At 43.5% G+C, this 17,799-nt stretch overlaps 1 pseudogene; it reads right to left on the minus strand.

Annotated features, from left to right (window-relative positions):
• The window catches only part of LOC126506399 (retinol dehydrogenase 16-like), a 40,804-nt pseudogene extending 23,069 nt beyond the window's left edge, over positions 1-17,735 (minus strand).
• Between the last annotated feature and the right edge of the window lie 64 nt (positions 17,736-17,799).

Here is a 17,799-nt window from a genome sequence, read left to right on the forward strand (position 1 = left end):
GAAGAAGCTGAGTCACATGCTTAGGGAATTCACCTGTGCCTTCTATATCTACTGGATATCAAATTGTCATACACTATCTTGGATGCAGATGTTTGCAGCCTTGTGTATACGCACATGTGTGAGGGTGCACACGCATGCGTGTGGGTGTGCATGCAGAGGCCAGACCTTGATATTCTGTATCTTCCTCAATTACTCCCATCTTAGGTTTTGAGGCAGGGGCTCTCACAGAATCTAAAGTTCATTGATTTGGCTAGGCTGGCTGGCCAGTGAGTCCCAGGGACCCTCCTGTCTCTTTCCCCAGTTCTGAGATAACAGGTGCAGGCCATTACAACCACATTTTTTTTAATGTTTATTTTCTTTTTTTGCATATTTGTTTATTTATTATGTATACAATATTCTGTCTGTGTGTATGCCTTCAGGCCAGAAGAGGGCACCAGACACCATTACAGATGGTTGTGAGCCACCATGTGGTTGCTGGGAATTGAACTCAGGACCTTTGGAAGAGCAGGCAATGCTCTTAACCTCTGAGCCATCTCTCCAGCCCTACAACCACATTTTAAAATGTGGGTGTTGGGGGTCTGAACTCACAGTTTCATGCTTGTATAGCAAGCGCTCTATCAACTGAGCGTCCTTGTACCCATACACCATCCCCTTCTGTACCACTTCTGCTCAAGCACAGGTTGCTTCTGCACATACCCAGCCTAAGTAGCTTTATTCATCCCTAGGGCAAAATGTCTGACAGAATAACTTGAGGAACAGTTTGGACTTGCTGTTCCAGAGACTCTGAAACAGTCTCCATGGATGCAGTCTCCCTGGTGAGGCAGAAGAGCATTGTGTGGCCCTTGGCGTGAGTACAGAGAGGAAGTTGTTTATCTCACCGTGGACAGGAAGTGAAGAAAGAGAAAGGACCAGGAACAAGACGCTCACAAAGACCCATCCCCAGTCATCTGCTTCCTCTAGCTAGGTCATACACCCTAGAGACCAGCACTCTCCCAAACGGCACCGCGAACTGAGCACCTATGCTTTTGCACATGAGCCTGTGGGAGATATATTGTATTCAAACTCCTAGTGGAAAACCGAGGTTATGTGTAGGGTGTTTGGTATCAAAATCAAGGCAGAGCTGTTTCTGGAAGGGAGAACGGTTGTCTGCAGAAAGGGGAAACATTTGTGCCAAAGCCCTGAACTTGACGCTGCAGTCTCAATTTGTTGCTTGTCAACGACTTCATTAATTCATTTTATGTCCTAGAGATGCTTCAAGTGCCATTAGGTCTGCTGGGCTACCCTGCTGTAGGTCCCCTTAGAACTGGCAGCCTTACAAATTTCTAAATACTCAATAGTATCTGCATATAATAAACAAATAGGACACATTTCCTCTAGAACCCCAATGGGGGATTAGGGGAGTAGCCCAGTGGTAGAGCATATGAGAGGCTCTGGAATGTTGGCATCGCAGTATTCAAAAAACAAATCAAAACAAAAACACCAAAGGCTCATCCCGTGCCTCTTCTTTAGTGGTAGACCATGCATGCAGGGCACACAGCTTAACTCTTACTTGGGAAGAGATATCTTGAGATGCCCATATCATGTGACTCTCGGAAATTTCACCTAGGTAACAGGCTCCCCGGGCTTTCTCATGGTTTATCTCCTGTGGTTCTCAGGTATCCTTGTAATTGGCCTGAAATCACGTGCCACTTCCTATGCAGGATCAGAGTAGAGAGAGACAACGTTAGTAAGTGACCTGGTGGACCATTGTGGTTTGATGAGGACCGCCAAGCTCTCATAAGCTCTGTAGACAGATTATGGGAGAAAGCAGGAGCGTTGTCAGCCTCGTAAATGACATCGGGTCATGGCAAACACAAAATGCCATGGAAAAGGGAACTTCTGCACATAAAGAGCAGCATAGAAAGTGATCAGCAGCCTGCAGTGTGTTCGGGAAGTAAGACCTAGACGATGACTGCAGCTGTTGAGGTTCAGCCACAGAGTTGCTCTCCAAGGACCATCTGTCTTCTGTGGAAGCCAAAGGGGGAAAAGCGAGTGAGATGCGGTAATTGTCGGTCTCCCTCCTGCCACATCTTTAAGTAGAGCTAATCTCTGCAGTTCCATTCGGACCTTGGTATGGTTTATCCCTAAAATCTTAGGCAAGGATTTCCAGGGCCTTCTGCTTGACTCGCTGCTACTCCTATGGTCCTTAGTGGGTGGAGACTCATTATGACAGTTGGGGACCATGCCCCTGTGAGCTATCCCACCTGAACGAGAAGTACAGTGGGCTGTGTAGCCTCCAAGACTGACACAGAACAGATTCTGGAGGCTGGAAACAATGTCGGTTACTAAAGTTACACGGATGAGACAATACTTAAATTTTGTTTTGAATATGTTGAAAAGTTAATGCAATTAACTTTTAATTTAATTTAATTAATGGTGTTGAATTGGTGAGTCTAAAGCCCAGGAGCGATGTTTCTAACCCCTCCTCCACACTCCTTAGGCTCTGCTCTGTCACAGCATTTACTGTGTTCTGTTTCAGCGGCCTGTTTATTTATGTCCTTGATTTTTGAGCAGACTATAAAGGACTGTGCTGTGTGTGTGTGTGTGTGTGTGTGTGTGCGCTTGTACTCACTGTGGTACCTTTCATACAGCAGTTATTCATTAAGAATTCAGTAAGCTGCAATGAATGTTTTTCTCTTTGCCAATGCCCTCACGCAGAAAATGCTTCCAGAAGATGCTCAGTGACATCTGCTATACTACTAAGAGAGTATTAGCTCCAGTCTGAACATTGGCCTCGTGCCTCATACATCTCAATAAAGCTGTCTTTTAACAGTGGGAAAAACACTCTCCCAAGGGAAAATTGCAGTGGTTAGAGTCTATAATTAATTTATAAAGCATATGCTAATATGATATTTTTATATTAAAATATGATGTGATATAAACACATTTAATTGTCTTGCATCCTCTAAAGAAGGCTAAGTCATTTACTGACACCATTTACAACTCCCAAAACTTAAAACTTGACCAATAATAATCATAGAACATTTATAAACATTTATCAACAGTGAGACAAAATATATGGATTACATGGTTTTTTTCAAATGTGAAATTGATTATAACAACAAACTTATGTGTGAAAGAAAATAGAATATTTGCCCTGAAATAGAGCTTAGGTATATATTTTGTAGCCATTAGAGTCAATTGATCGTGTGCCCTCAGTTACACTAACAGACAGGTACTTACACAACTGGTTGGGATAAGATCAGAGCTGTCGTGATTCAGTGGCTTCTGAGTACTCACAGAGAAATAAAGTAATAACTACTTGGTTTACATTATTATGGTTCTATGGCCACATATACACAATGCATAAAAAATTCTTTATTTTTTTTTAATTGGATGTCATCTCTGTTTTTTTTTTTTTTTTAATCACATAAAAGAGTAGCTTCATTCAGACAACTGTAGAGTTGTCTGGTTTCTCTGACACATGGGAGATCTGAATTCAGGTCATAAACAGCTTGGGGATGTCTGGCCTCAAGGGTTGTAAGAGCAAGCGAGTCCAGTGTGTGTGTGAGGTAACACTTGGCTCTTCTCCACGAAGACCCACTTTGATGACTTCTCAGCACAACATGAAGAAAGACAAATGGGAGATGATGGCCAAGGCTGCCTGGTTGTAGAAATGGCTGATGAGAAAGTACAGAGCCCAGATTTGGAAGGACAAGGCGACAGACGTGAAAACAAAAGAGAAAGAAGTAGGTCATCCTGAAGTGTCCTTCTGAGACACAAGCAATGCCGATTCTTATCCCAACACTCCGTGAGTGTTGATCCTTGGGCTTTGCAACAACACTCTTGGCGTGTGAAATCCATCTGTAGAGTTTGCATCTAGGTTGGTTCTCCCAGTTGCCTAATAAGGGCAAGGTTCAGTTTCCATTTTGGCTGCTGGACTCTATACAGAGAAAAAGGATCCGCTCCCGAGTTGTGGCTTGCATGGTTGCCAGTGTGGGTCTCTCCCAAGTGCAGGTCACTGATCATACGGATAATTTGGGAGTTACCATTAGCAAGCCCTAACCACACACGCTATGCTTTAGTAATTCCTGTGAATTGTGTCACTCAGCCCTCGTGAAACTGCTATTTTTAGGTCAGAAAATGCAGCTATGTGTGGTGGCACACATTCTTAATCCAGCACTCCAGAGGCTGAGGCAGGAGGATTGTGAGTTTGAATCTAGCCTGACCTGCATAGTGAGACTTGCTCAAGAGATGTTAAGGGGGTTGGATGTACCTCACTTGGTAGAGCGCTGGCCTAGCACACATGGGACTTGTAACCCTGGGTCCCATCCCAGTACTACATAAAGCAGATGTGGTAGGTGTGTGTGTATAATCCCAGTGTTTGGCAAGTGGACGTGGGAGGATGAGAAGTTCAAAGTCACCTTTCTCTGCACAGGTACATAGGAAATTCACAGTCAGCCTCGAATGCTTGAGACCCTGTCTTAAAAAAAAAAAAAGAACAAGAGTTAAGTAATTTGCCGCATGAGTCACATAGATATTAGAAATAAAGCTGAAATTCGAATACAACTATGTTTAACACTTTATGGTCAACTAATTGCATTTGCATGCAAGCATGCTCTTCAGCTCCCATAGTGTCTTCAAGATGGTCAGGAGTATCTTAGACTTACAGACGAGGGGGGGTGGGGATTGCTAGACCAGGAGTCAGGGCCAGTGCTGAAGGCCATGTTTCAGGCATTATTAGGCAGTCGGCATCAGGAGTATATGTATTTCTTGTGAATCCAAAGCCCATAGAGCACAAATAAAATGGTGGTTCCATAGGTGCCCTCTCTATTCAGGCCCCAAAGAGCTAAGCCACTTCATTTTGCTTAATAAAAATAAGAGCACGGGTGAAATGTTATCAATGGAGCACATGTAATATCTTAAACATTGGATGAACAGATTCTAGGAAGCTCATCCTAGAAAGAAAGGACTCTGCGACTAATTTCATTGTTTTCCTTAAAAGTTAAGTTGAAAGTTCTAAGACATTTATTTGAAACGTACATTAGTTACTTTTCTACTGTTGTGCTAAAACAAACCCCAGGCCACTTACAGAAGCAAGGCTTTGTTTGGATTTGTGGTTCCAGGCTGATAAGAGTCCATCAAGGCATGGAAGCAACAGGCATGAGAGGTCCCAGCTTAAAGCAAGCATGCAGTAGGAAGAGAACACAGGGAATGGCACACAGCTTCGACTGCCCAAGACTGTGGGGGGGCATGCACCATTCAAATCACTACTGTGTATATGTGTGCACATTCATCTACATGTATGGGCGCATGTGTACCTATGTGTCACGGCATGCATGTGGGGATCAGAGGATGACTTGCAGGAGTTGGTTCTCTCCTTCCACTGTGTGGGTTCTGGGGATTGAACTCTGGTTGTCAGACTTGGTGGCAAGCGCCTTTATCCGCTGAGCCATGTAGAGCACCCTCCATCATATGATCTAACTGGTGAAGAAAACTATTGAAAAGTAACTTTTTTTCCTGTCTCAAAATTACTAGATAACAAAGTACTTAGCGTCTTTGTTCGCTACACTGTAGTGGTAACAATTTTAACTTTAATAATTACGTATTTGATTAGTAAGGAAGGACTCTCATTTCTTAGAGCTGTAAGTTAAATTTATCTTGTGCTGATTGTTGAAATTGCACAAATATTCTTAAAAGTCACAAGGTTTGCCTTCAAGTTGCCTTGGCAGACAAATAGTTTATATTTTAAAACAAAGCTGCTTTGAAGTTGGTCAAGAAGGTGGGAGGATGACAATCTATCGTAGATAGAGAAGATATATATTATAAGACGCTTAAATGATTCACTGAAGTGTGATTTTGCCTTGGCTGGGTACCTATTTAAGCTTAACGTTAAATTAAATATGTTTAACCTGACTCGTATAGAAATGTATAATTCAGAACTTTTAGTTGGTGGTTCCAATTGATAAGCATGTAAAACGGATTGTTATGTTCCCATGATAGAAGAGTCCACTCACTCACATGAGAAATGTAAAGAAGTACACACATTCCTAACACGAGTACGTGCACATGTTATGCCGTAATAAAGGTTCAGAATGCCTTTTTGGCTAAAGAAATGCTATTGAAGCTGGACATGGACATGCCTGAACATGCCTGCAACCCCAGAGCTGGACATGGCTGAACATGCCTGCAACCCCTGAGCCGGGGGATAAAGGCCGGAGGAGCCCAAGAGCTCTCTACTCAGCCTACACCAAATGACAAGCTTCAGGCTTTGCTGACTCCCATGGGAGGCCTTACACTTTCTGAGTGGATGGGGGGTGGGGGGGGGAACAAGGTGGGGGGAGCAGAAGGAGGGGAGGGAGGAGGAACTGTGGTTGGTATGTGAAATGAATAGAAAGATTTTTTTAAAAAATTGGCAAGCTTTGGTTCAATGAGAGCCATGTCTCAAGTTGATAAGGAGGAGCACAGAGAAGAGGACGCCCGACTTGTAGCATTTTTGCCTTCACACGGGGGCGGGGCCATCGGACTTGTAGCATTTTCACAAGGCGTGAATGCGTCAGCACACTCACACGCAGGTTACATACATGTGCGTTCTCATGCCCATAAATGCTGTGTATCTGCTCCCTCTTTTCTAATAAACAGTATGCCTTATGATTTTTTCATATAAAATATTCTTTTTAATTTATAAAATTTAATTTAAAATGAAGCCATCTTTGGACCTGTTATATGAACAGTTATTGTATGTTTTACGGACAGCTGTGTTAGCTGAGGGTGGGAGGGCCTTGTAATCTTGGCAGTTTGAGGTGGAGGTGAACGTTTCAGGAGTTCAAGATCAGCCTTGGCTATGCAGTGAGATTGAGGCCAGCCTGGGATTTATAAAAAAAAAAAATTATTGTCTTTTAGAAAAGAAATACTTGACTTTGAATTTATGCAATATTTTCCTTTAAATCAGGGAAAGGGCTGGAAAATGTCTCCTGAGTGCCTGTTCTGTGTTCAGCTGCAGGTGTCTAAGAGCAGGACACAGAGGTGTAGGTCATTCTAATCTTTCATTTTTAAGGATCATAAACTTCCTCCCTGCTGACCAGCTGTCACGATACTGGAAGGGTCTAGGAAGATTGCTGGAGGAGAAATGAGAATACGACCCCATTGTTCTCATTCAGCGCTGGGCATTACAACAAGATGTACGCACTGCTGAAACAGGGACATGGCTGCTGTCTGGACAGTGGCTTTCTGACTGGATTTGAGGCTTGCTCCCTAGAAGGGAATTCATGCTTCATACTGAAAACCTCATCAAAGGCCCATGGCTGGGGAGGTCATAGACCCTGGAGGGGAAACTGCTATTGTTACTAGATGGGCATGTTGTCAAACTGCCATATAAGTATTTATATTTATACCCATAGATCAACACTGCCCTCAATCTTGATATTGGCATCTATATCCTGCCCCCTCCCCAGGCTCAGGGAACATCACAGAAGAGGGGCTAGAAAGACTGAGGGCGTTGGAGGATGGAGAGAAGTACTGGGAAATGCTGTCTCCTGGACTCATGTGGCTGTGGCCCCTGCACTAGATCTGTACAAGATGAAGCCAGCCAACACTCTAACAGAGTTGGATAAGGGACTCAGCCAACACTCTGACGGGGGTGGGGGGCTGGACTCACGAAGCCCCACTTCTAGCTGAGGAGCCACTGGCAGTTGAAGGCTGCTGGGGGAAGAGTCATCATTTTTTTCTTTGGGGATGTAACCACTGGAGGGTTTCCCATGCTCCACGCTGCCTGGAGAGATGAATCAGCAGTTAAGAGTGAGTACAGCTCTTCCAGGTGACGCAAGTTCTGTTTTCCCAACACAGGGTTTCCTACACCCTTTTATGGCCTCTGCAGGCACACACACACACACACACACACACACACACACACGCACACGCACATGCACACACACATATGTGTATAATTAAAAACAATTAAAAAAAGACATGAAATTAAGAGGGAGACATTGGTGGGGGGTCTGGAGAATGTTGTAGGGGGGCAATAGGAGTGGATATTATAAAATATCATGTATATGTTATGAAATTATAAAAAAATATAATAAAAAATACACACACACACACACAAGAAGAGAGAACAGAAAATTTTAGCACAATAACATTAACTGAATAGATTGTTTTCAGGTGACTTTTTTCTTTTCATATATTTTGGTAATGTAATTTTAGTACTTTCATAATTTAAAATGTAATTCATTTATAGGAAATAACAATTTTTGACTTAGCTTAGCTGTATCCAGCATCATGAATTACGTAAGTCTGTGGGAAGCACAAGCTCTAGGAAAGAACATTCTGAAGGTGGAAGTCCTGCCAGTGTGGATGCTTGGGTGACTTGGAGAGTGTCGGTTTGTTTTGGGGGAGGAACTGGCTTCTGCCTAAAATGAAAGCACATTTTGAGTTGGAGAGGGAAGACCCACGGTAGAAGCAGTATTTTAGAAGTAGCCAAAAATCTTTTCTGAAGCTGTCTGCAGGTTTATCTGTCTCTCTTCCTTCCTGTCTCACTAATATACTTTGTAGACATGTCTATTTTTGTACAAATCCTGCAGTAATACTATTGCTTGTTGGCTCATCTTTTCCCTGTTGGCCTCTGAGCTCTGAGAATGGTAGAAACCAGAGTCACTTTGCGTCTTTGTTTCCACCAGAAACACACTGTGCCTAGAATAGGCTACACATTGCCCACATATTTCTTGTTCAGTGGAACAAATGACACAAAAAAAGATTTTAAAATGCAGTGAAACACACAGCTAGAGACAATTGAACATCTTAAAAGCAAGATTTTCATGGATGATGAAGCCATGATTTTCTATTATATTTAATATAAAATAGAAAGGTAATATATTTCAATGTCCTCCAAAAGCGTAAAAGCAGGGGCCATGGCATGTCTCATGGTAAAGGCACACGCTGCTAAGACTGATGACTAAAGCCCGGCAGTGGAAGGAAAGAACCAACTCTCTCGAAATCTTCTCTGACCACCACATGCTTGCTGTGCTAAACACACACATGCATACAAACACACACACACATGTTTTTTAAAAATTAAAACAACAACTTACGAACATTGCGTAGCACAGCAGCAGTGAACTGGAGGTCTCTGGCTCCCACCTGCTCTATGTAGCCACTTTTGTCCTCTCTACTCTCTTAGCGCTCAGTGAGTGGTGTAGGACTGAAGTTTGCTATTTTTAGCAATGGCTTATCAGAGGGTCTTAGACTCAGTGGAACCATGGTATGCAGATTCTGAGACAATGGCAGCAGAACTAGTCTTTGTCGGGCAATCGGAGGTTTGCGGAATACAACCCTCTGTTATGAAGAATTGGAAAATGCTCCCTTGTCATAAGATAGCAAGCATTCAAAATGTCCACAAAAATAGTCCTTATTAGGACACATTGGAGGACAGTAGCAATATTGATACAATGCTCTTACAAGCTCTCTCAAATCCTTAGACATCTCCCTCTGGGGAAGATGAGAGGGTCTCTTTCTTCTCCTACTGGTTTTGCTGAGCTTGGAGTGGTGAAGATGGGCCACCACAGGCTTGCTGTGTCATTCTAGGTCAAGGGCAGTTAATTTAGATAGGTTTGCCATCTTGGGGTGGGTAATCTAAAGTGTTGCAACCATTTTGAGTGACTTTAATATAAAATATAGCCAAATGGATTAAGGTTATGTTCAAATCCGATTTCATCTCTCTCTCTCTCTCTTTTTTTTTCCTTGAATACCAGGATAACTGAGTAACGGAAATAAAAAGTGAGTAACGGAAATAAAAAGTGCGAGCACTTAGACTGTCTGGATTTGAATACAGGCTCCAACGCTGTCTCATAGTCAACCTTCCAAATGTCTATCTCTAGACAAAGCCCATTGCTTCTGTTTCTCTGGCAGACTAGTAATAACTCACAAGTATATTTTTTGAGTTGTATAAAAGGAAGAGATTTTAATTGCTGCAGCTGAGGCTGCTACCTTACTTTCGTGTTCATGTTTTTGTTTGTTGGAAGATGTTTGAGGATTGATCACCAGTTCTTGAGTCTAGCTACAAGGGAGTTGAGTTGAAGACATCGCGTTTAAAAGTCAGTCTAGCTGAAGCAGGAAGCTTCAGGGTCAGTGGGAGACCGTCTCAGAATAAGGTGGAGTGATTGAGGAAGACCCACACTTTCAACCGCTGGCCTCCATATATGCATGCATGGGTGAGCATGTGTATACCCCATACCCACATACACACACATGCACACACACACACACACACACACCACTATCACACACACCTCAGATACATACCACACTCAACACCTCCCCCACCACCACACACACACACTCACATGGGCGCACGCGCGCGCGCACACACACACACACTTGAGAAATTATGGACTCCTAGTTTGAACACATGCTAGACAAGCACTCCATGACTGAGTTGGATCCCAAGCCCAAGCTCTCCTCTGTCATCATCTATAAGAGCTTCAATTAAAGAACTAAAAGACAATACACACAAAATGGGATATGAGATAAAAGTGATGAAAATGTATATGTTCAGATATTGAGAAAGATTTTTTTAATTGGAGAGGGGTGGAAGTAATTTTGGGTGGGAAGGGGTTTTTGAGACAGGGTTACTCTGTGCAGCTCTGGCTGTCCTGGAACTCATTCTGTAGATAAGACTGTTCTCAAACTCAGGGATCCACCTGCCCCTTCCTCCCAAGTGCTGGGGTTAAAGGAAAGCGCCACCACCATCTGGCTATGAAGAGTAAATTTTAAAGTAGTTACCGAGATGTGGTGGGCACACCTGAAATCCCAGTGCTCAGGAGGCTGAGCCGATCCGAACCTGTGAGCCCCATTGGCCGATCCTGTGAGCCCCGTTAGCTCAGCACTCAGCGTGGGCAACATAGCTAGACCTTATCTCAGAAAAAAAGGAAGAAAGAAAAAAATTCATAGTGGAATTAATTAATTAGGATCTTGGATTCTGTGGGAATTAATGAAGAAAAAGAAGTCATCTGGGAAAAAAATAAAGAAATTTCTTGGTCGCTTGTCTTTCATGACGATGGTTGATGGTAACTATTTACGATCCAAGGTAAAGCTAATCAGTCACAAAATGGAGAACTGCATTCGGTACTCACCTGACTTTCTCTGAGAGCCATCGCCACGCATGTGGAAGTGGAAAGAGCACATGCCGAGTCCACATGTGGAAGTATTCTGGCCACGAGCCTCACGTACTTGAGTCTCTGCCCACATCAGCCCTTGAACTTTAACTTGATTACCCAGTCCCAGCCACCATCTGACAGCAAGTTCCTAAGAGACAGTGAGTGAGGCCCTCCCAGCTGAGGTCAGCTAATCCCCAGAGTCGGTGATGGTGACTAGTGCTTTAATCTACAATGCTTGTTTGGGATTCTGTGCATTGCAGCACTAGATAGTGGAAACAGTAAATATGCGCCAGCTTTTGTAGATTTAAAAGTTGTCTAGATTCATCTCATGTTAAATAAATGCTAGCTTTCATATGTACTTTTATATTTCTAAACTCTTTTTTTTCTCCTTAAAGAAAGCCCCTTCAAATTATCAAGCTCCCCCCCCCCCCCCGCCCCATATACCAGCTCTGGTTTTACTCCTGTGGGCAGCCATAATTTCTTATTCATAATATGATTGAAAACTTAATATATGCAATTTAACAGATTTGTCAATCTTTAAGGCAATCTTTCTTGTTTGAAGTTGAGAAAGCCCTTCATTTGGAAAACACATTAACATGTTAACAAAAGCAAGATTTAAGCTTCCGTTCTTTATTCATATCACTTTAAATGTCAGCTGCCTTCTCATCTGAGATCAAAACAAGAGATTCTTATTTCTACAGACAGTGAAACTTCGTTGGAATACGATGATATATTCAACAGACAGCTCCTGAATGGTTCTTTGCTGAAAGTGGCAACTTTACATTGATGTGCTGTGATGTCAAGACAAAACAGGAAATATTTGACTTACAATTTTCAGAACAAATGAAAAAGGAAGAAAGGAAAAATAAAAAGGAATATAGTAGAAAGAATAAAAAAAGATGTTCTATAATGTACAGCATCCCAGAATAGAGTCTGGGTTGCTTAAAATGTAACTTTGGAAGCTGATCCGTGTCTTGAGTCTGTTGACTCAAGTTAGTTGAGAGGCTGAGACTGTAGTTCAGGGAGAGGCTGGGAATCATATTGAGGCTCAGTCTCAGAATATTTGCTTTGGATCGATGCCTTATTCCGAGATAATCAGCTCTGATTGCAGGATATTCTGTTTTGATCTCCTTTGCCAGTTTTCACATCAAGTCAAAGCCACTTTGTGTATGTCTGTTGGCTTGTAGCCTAACAGAAAGGGTTCCGATACTAAACATCAATGATAATAAACACCTGATATGAGTTCTGCTCAAGGCTAACTCACCTGTGAGCTAGCAGAAGTGGGAATGCAGGTCCAGCTGTCTGGAAACACTGGACCTCTAACTGCTGGTCTCCAAGGTGTGGATGACTGCCACAATTCATGGCCTGGGCTCATCAACATCAGAAATTGGCTGTGTTGTGGCTATCACCAATCCTTCCCGAGGTTAATGAACACTTCCCCAGAAAGATTCAGCATCTGCAATTATTAACAGTGGCAATAGAATATAAATATGCTACGTTGTTGATGGCATCGCTAGACTCTTGCCCATAACAAACTCAGAAAGGAGAGGGTGTGGTTAATTCTGCCGATTGCTTGAGGAGAGGCAAGGATGAGCTATTATGCAGATTATCTCAGTTTTTCCAGGTTCAGATTCAAAAACGAGCTCTTGGTTGAAAGAGCAGAATCACTTCAAGATGGCATCCTGGCGTGGATTCTAACTTCCCTGTTTTTCTCTCTTCCTGGGACAGACATTCCTGTCTCCTTTGTGGCTTCTGCTAGCCAGAGTTAATCTAAATAGGAAGTTTGGGCTGTAACCACTTTCAGTGTAGAAAGAGTTGGCCCTGGAGCCAGAGGAGCCAGACTCTGGGAAGAGAAGGGCAGACTCTTTAGCATGGGACCAGGGTCCTAAGGTTCCCTCTCCTTGCAAGGGCCTGCTTCCCCTCGGATTTCTTTTGAGATAAACCATGATTCCTTTGGGAAAGAGCATGAAAAACTTTATAGCATAGTGTGTAGACAATTTGCTTCCATGAACATTTGTATTTAAGTATTACATACAAAGTAGTCATAACTATCGCTCCCTCCCCCACTTTTACATTAGAAAGCTGAAGTTCAGGACCAAGTGAGATATTCGAGGTAACATCTCCAGTGAGTAGGCAAGCTGTAGCCCAAAGCCATCCTGATCACTTCTGCCTGAATGTAGTGACATTAGGACCAACCTAGCATCTTAGTTTATTTTTTTATTTTTGTATGTATTCATTAAATATTTATAGTATAGGGTTTGGAGATGGGCCTTGGGGTTTGAACACATGCAAGGCCTGTAGCACGAATAATTAAAAAAAAAAACCCTCAGAGACAGATACTGGGATTCAACCTGAAGATCAGAAAAGCAAAGCTGTCAAGCCATTACAGAGCTCTTACCTCTATGAAATCTTCAGACCGAAATAGAGCAAGTTCTTGTCTCTCATCCTGCCTTATATTCTTCCCTAGTGCTGGGATTAAAGGTGAGCACCACCACCACCCCAGACTGTATGGCTGCCTAGTGTGGCTGCAGGGATTAAAGGTGTTGGCCACAACTGCCTGACCTGTATGACTGACTATTGTGGCTGTTTTGTGTTCTGATCTTCAAGCAAGCATTATTTGTTAAAATACAAATGAAATACCACTACAGAGGCCCTAGATTCAATCAGCAGCATCGCCAAAGACCTTCTCTGTGTCTGCTGAAGAAAAGGTTGAGATTTGCTCTTAGGGTCTCATGTACCATAGACTGGCCTCGGAATCATTATATAGGTAAAGATGATCACGGACCCCTGATCTTCCTGCCTCCCCACCTTGCTGAGTTCTGGGATTACGGGCCACCTCTGCTGGTGCAAACCATTACTTCTGAGCAGAAAGATGATGTTGGAAAGCTGTGAGAATTCAGACGCCCTTCTTCAGTCTAGAGATCCTCAACTCTGACTCACTTAGTTAAGCCTTGAAACGGCCTTTGGTTTTCCTTCTGGTTAGAAGCTGGCTGTGAGTAGTCTGAAGGACTCGGTTTTAGAATCAGGGGTGGGCTGAGTGCCGGCATTGTTCTTGTGTGGGTGCTGCTGCTGTTTCCTACGAAGTCTGAGCCCCTTCAGTTCTATGTCAGGCCTTCAGATGGCCCACTGGGGAGAGTGCATCACCCAATCCTACTGTCATAGAACTGATATGCCTCCCCAGTGAGAAATCACTCTACACACTTAAAGATTAATAAAGGAAAAAAAAATCCTCGATATGGCAAGTGACCGGCTTTGGCTACTGCTCAAAGAGGAGCCGGCCACAAATAGAAGAGTTTAACTAGCTTATATACACCCTAGGCTTAAGCCTTCCACACTTGCTGTCATCTTAAATCTCTTCCAGCTCGGGGTCACACACTGAACAATTTGAACAGAGACAGGAGACTGCAAGTCTGGCCACTTGTGCAGACGGGAGATTCACAAAGATATTGCCAGAATTATTTAAATACACCAGGGCTGCTATTTTTAAACAGCTCTTACCTAGGTTCATCTTGCTCACTGGGCAGAAGAAGTATGCTTTTTCTGATAAGAGCACAGACGACCTAATGGTGGTTGTGACCCTGCCCGGTCCCCTTGAGCGGCCACCTAGAGGCCAGTGTTTATATGGGGTGGCTCTAATGGCCAGTGGAAAGTCAGGGTTGTCTCCTTTTGTTGTGGAAATAGAGCCTCACTGGAGGTCAATTTTGGTGAACAGGCATTAGCAGAAACTTTCTCAGCAACTGCAAAAGTCAAATATAGAACAAATTGTTCTTTCTCTCAGTTTCTATTCAGGACATTTCTGTCTTCCAGTCATATTGGAGGCAGCGTCCCTTAGAGAAATTCACGTTCTATAGCTCAGTATTTCCCAAGCAAGTTTATTAGTAAATCCATCATAGCATCAGTCGCCCTACCACAAGTTCCCCGTCACTCCCGCACTCCTATCCCCGTGCTGCACAGACCAGCATCTTACAATAAAGTTATTCCCCTCTCTCTCCTGTAAGTGCTGGAAGAGTTCCACTTCCTTATATCGTACGGGTGATTGTCCAGGCACACGCCCTTAATCTCTCTGAGGGTTCGAGGCCAGCCTGGTCTACAGAGCGAGTTCCAGGACAGCCAGGGCTACACAGAGAAACCCTGTCTCAAAAAAACCAAAACCAAACAAAAAGAATTGCTCAGGAAAGGCCAAGATGAGCCGAATGGGTAAAGCCTGATCCGCACAGCAAGAATGTCTTGTCTGACTAACCGGTACCTACAGCTCAGGTGCAGCGACCAAGGTGATAAGGAAGAAACCAGTCTGCTGAAAGACCTATTTAAATGAGAGAGAGAAAGAGAGAGAGAGAGAGAGAGAGAGAGAGAGAGAGAGAGAGAGAGAGAGAGAGAGAGAGAGATATTAACAAACAAAACTCAGCAAAGAGAAAGTTGGTCTCCTGGAATATCTTAGGAGGTTGTGTTAAGGAGAAGATGTAATTTTTCGGCCAGGGTTTTTATTGACTGCTGTCTTTTATATTAAAGAGCTGAATGAGACGTGGGAAGTGTGAACAGTGAATTCACCACTATAAAATGTCTTACTCTTGAGAACTGTTCACATCATGTAAAGAAAACAGCCTCTGGTGGCCCGAGCAAAGGAAAATTTCTAGATCTTTCTCTCTTCTTTTTCTTCTTTTCTTCCCCCCTCTGACTAGGTTTTATTCTGTAGCCCAGGTTAGCCTTGAATTCACAGCAGTCCCCCTGCCTCAGTCTTCCAAGTGCTGGGTTTGCAGATGTGAGCCTTCACAGTTGGCTGGCTCTCTTCCTTTTTGTCTCATACAGTGTGTTATTTATAAAATCTCCTGCCACATACTTGTACACTTCCGCTTTCACATCACTTATTTTATATCCCAGGTTCCCTTTCTACCTTTGCCCTTCTGAAAAACAAAGAGATCCCAGGTCCCTCTCATGCTGGCTGTGATCCTGAGCTTTTTCTCTCGTGGTGTGTTTTCATTTGGTTGCGTCTTTCTTTCTCTGAACTCTGTCAGCTGAGCTTTTCCTTGGTTGTAAAATGCCTGCCTGAACTTTAATCTTAGTTTATTCTTCAAATGAGTTGCCCATTGCTGGGCATGTTTATTAGATGGACTTTCATCCATATGTAATAATTTAAATTCTGCTTACAAGATCAACCGCACCTTGAATAAAATTATGTAACATGTAAATCATTTATAATTTTATGCTAATTTTATTTTAGGTTCTAAAACCAAGAATGCCACGCCTCTCTGAAACAGGCCATGCTAGCCCTTTGAGGACTCTTCCCTTACTGCTCCAAACAGATGTCTGAGTCTAGTCCCAGCTAACACACAAAGCCATCTGTTCGCTTAACGCTTCCGCTGCTCTGGAGAGAGCGGCAGGGCTGTTAAAGCTGTACTGTGTGCCTTCTCACAGTTTACAAGCTCCAAAGTGCACAGAAAACACACACACGAGCAGAAACTCATTTCCGTGGGGCTGGTCATTTAGAACTCTTGAAGGTGCTTAGTGACCGACTTTCATGTTTGGTAGGAGATGGGGATCTGAGGAAGCAGAAAGTTAAAATACATATGACATATATAATAGATATAAATGTTCTAGCCATGTGAAAGTTTGTCCCGCCTAAGGCATCTAGTTGGTTTGGTTTTTCGCTCTGCCTCGGGAGAGGTGTCACCTTAATAGCAACGCTAATTATAATAGACAATAAACGATAATTTATGGGCGACCAAGGACCAAGTGGCTATGGGAGCTTTCATTAAAAAAACAAACAGCACAGCCACAACCTGTGGAAGCACGCTATAATAATCATTAGATATTTATATGCCCACATCACTGTGCAGTTTTTATTGAAAAGTCCCTCTTTGAACTTCTTATTATGGAAAAATTTTCAGGGTACGCAATTCTGCAACGCAACTTCTACCACCCACAGCCCAGCTTCAACAATTCAGCCGTGTGCCCAACTAGTTGAATCTAGCTTTATATTTTTCCCTGAATCGGAAATCTTTTAGGCAAATGCCAAACCATCACAACACTTTCTGACGACTATTTCAGTAAGCATCTCGACATGTTATACTTGAACGCGCGTGTTATTACAAAATACACCTGGGGTACAAATAAGACGCCTGGAACGCTCTTCTGCACTCGTGGAGACGCAGTTACAGAGTTACGTGACCCTGGATGTTCGCGGGTGTGACCGGACCCGTCGGTCTCCTGCCTAGACCGAGCTAGAAGCCCTAAGGCAGCTGTGGACCCCGGCACGTAACCGAGGGCCACAGATGCCACCCACCCAAGCATGCGCAATCCAGACCCCGGAGTTGCTAAGGCCCCCGAGGAAGATAAGAGATTCAGGATATGGCGAGAGCCAATCAGAGGACGCGATCGTTCAACAGCCAGCCAATCCAGGATCGAGATTAAATCAAGGCCCCAGCGTCCGGCGTGCCCCACCCGTATCCAATCAGAGAGCCGGCAACTTTGGGCGGACTTTTCAAAACAGCGAAAACAAAACAAATCGGAGGGGGGGGGGGACCTTTAAAAGGTGTGATGCGTCAAGAAACGGTCTCCTTCCGCCCTCCAACCGGCTCTCTCATCTTGGTCCCCTTCCGAATCCATCTCGGCGTGAGGCTGAAATCCAGGTTCCACTCTCCACCGCAGAACCTGGCTCGGCAAGGCTAAG

The sequence above is a fragment of the Alexandromys fortis genome, unplaced genomic scaffold, assembly GCF_014885135.2.
Source record: "Alexandromys fortis isolate MF-2015 unplaced genomic scaffold, M_Fortis_MF-2015_v1.1 scaffold_0, whole genome shotgun sequence".
Classification (NCBI taxonomy): Eukaryota; Metazoa; Chordata; class Mammalia; order Rodentia; family Cricetidae; genus Alexandromys; species Alexandromys fortis.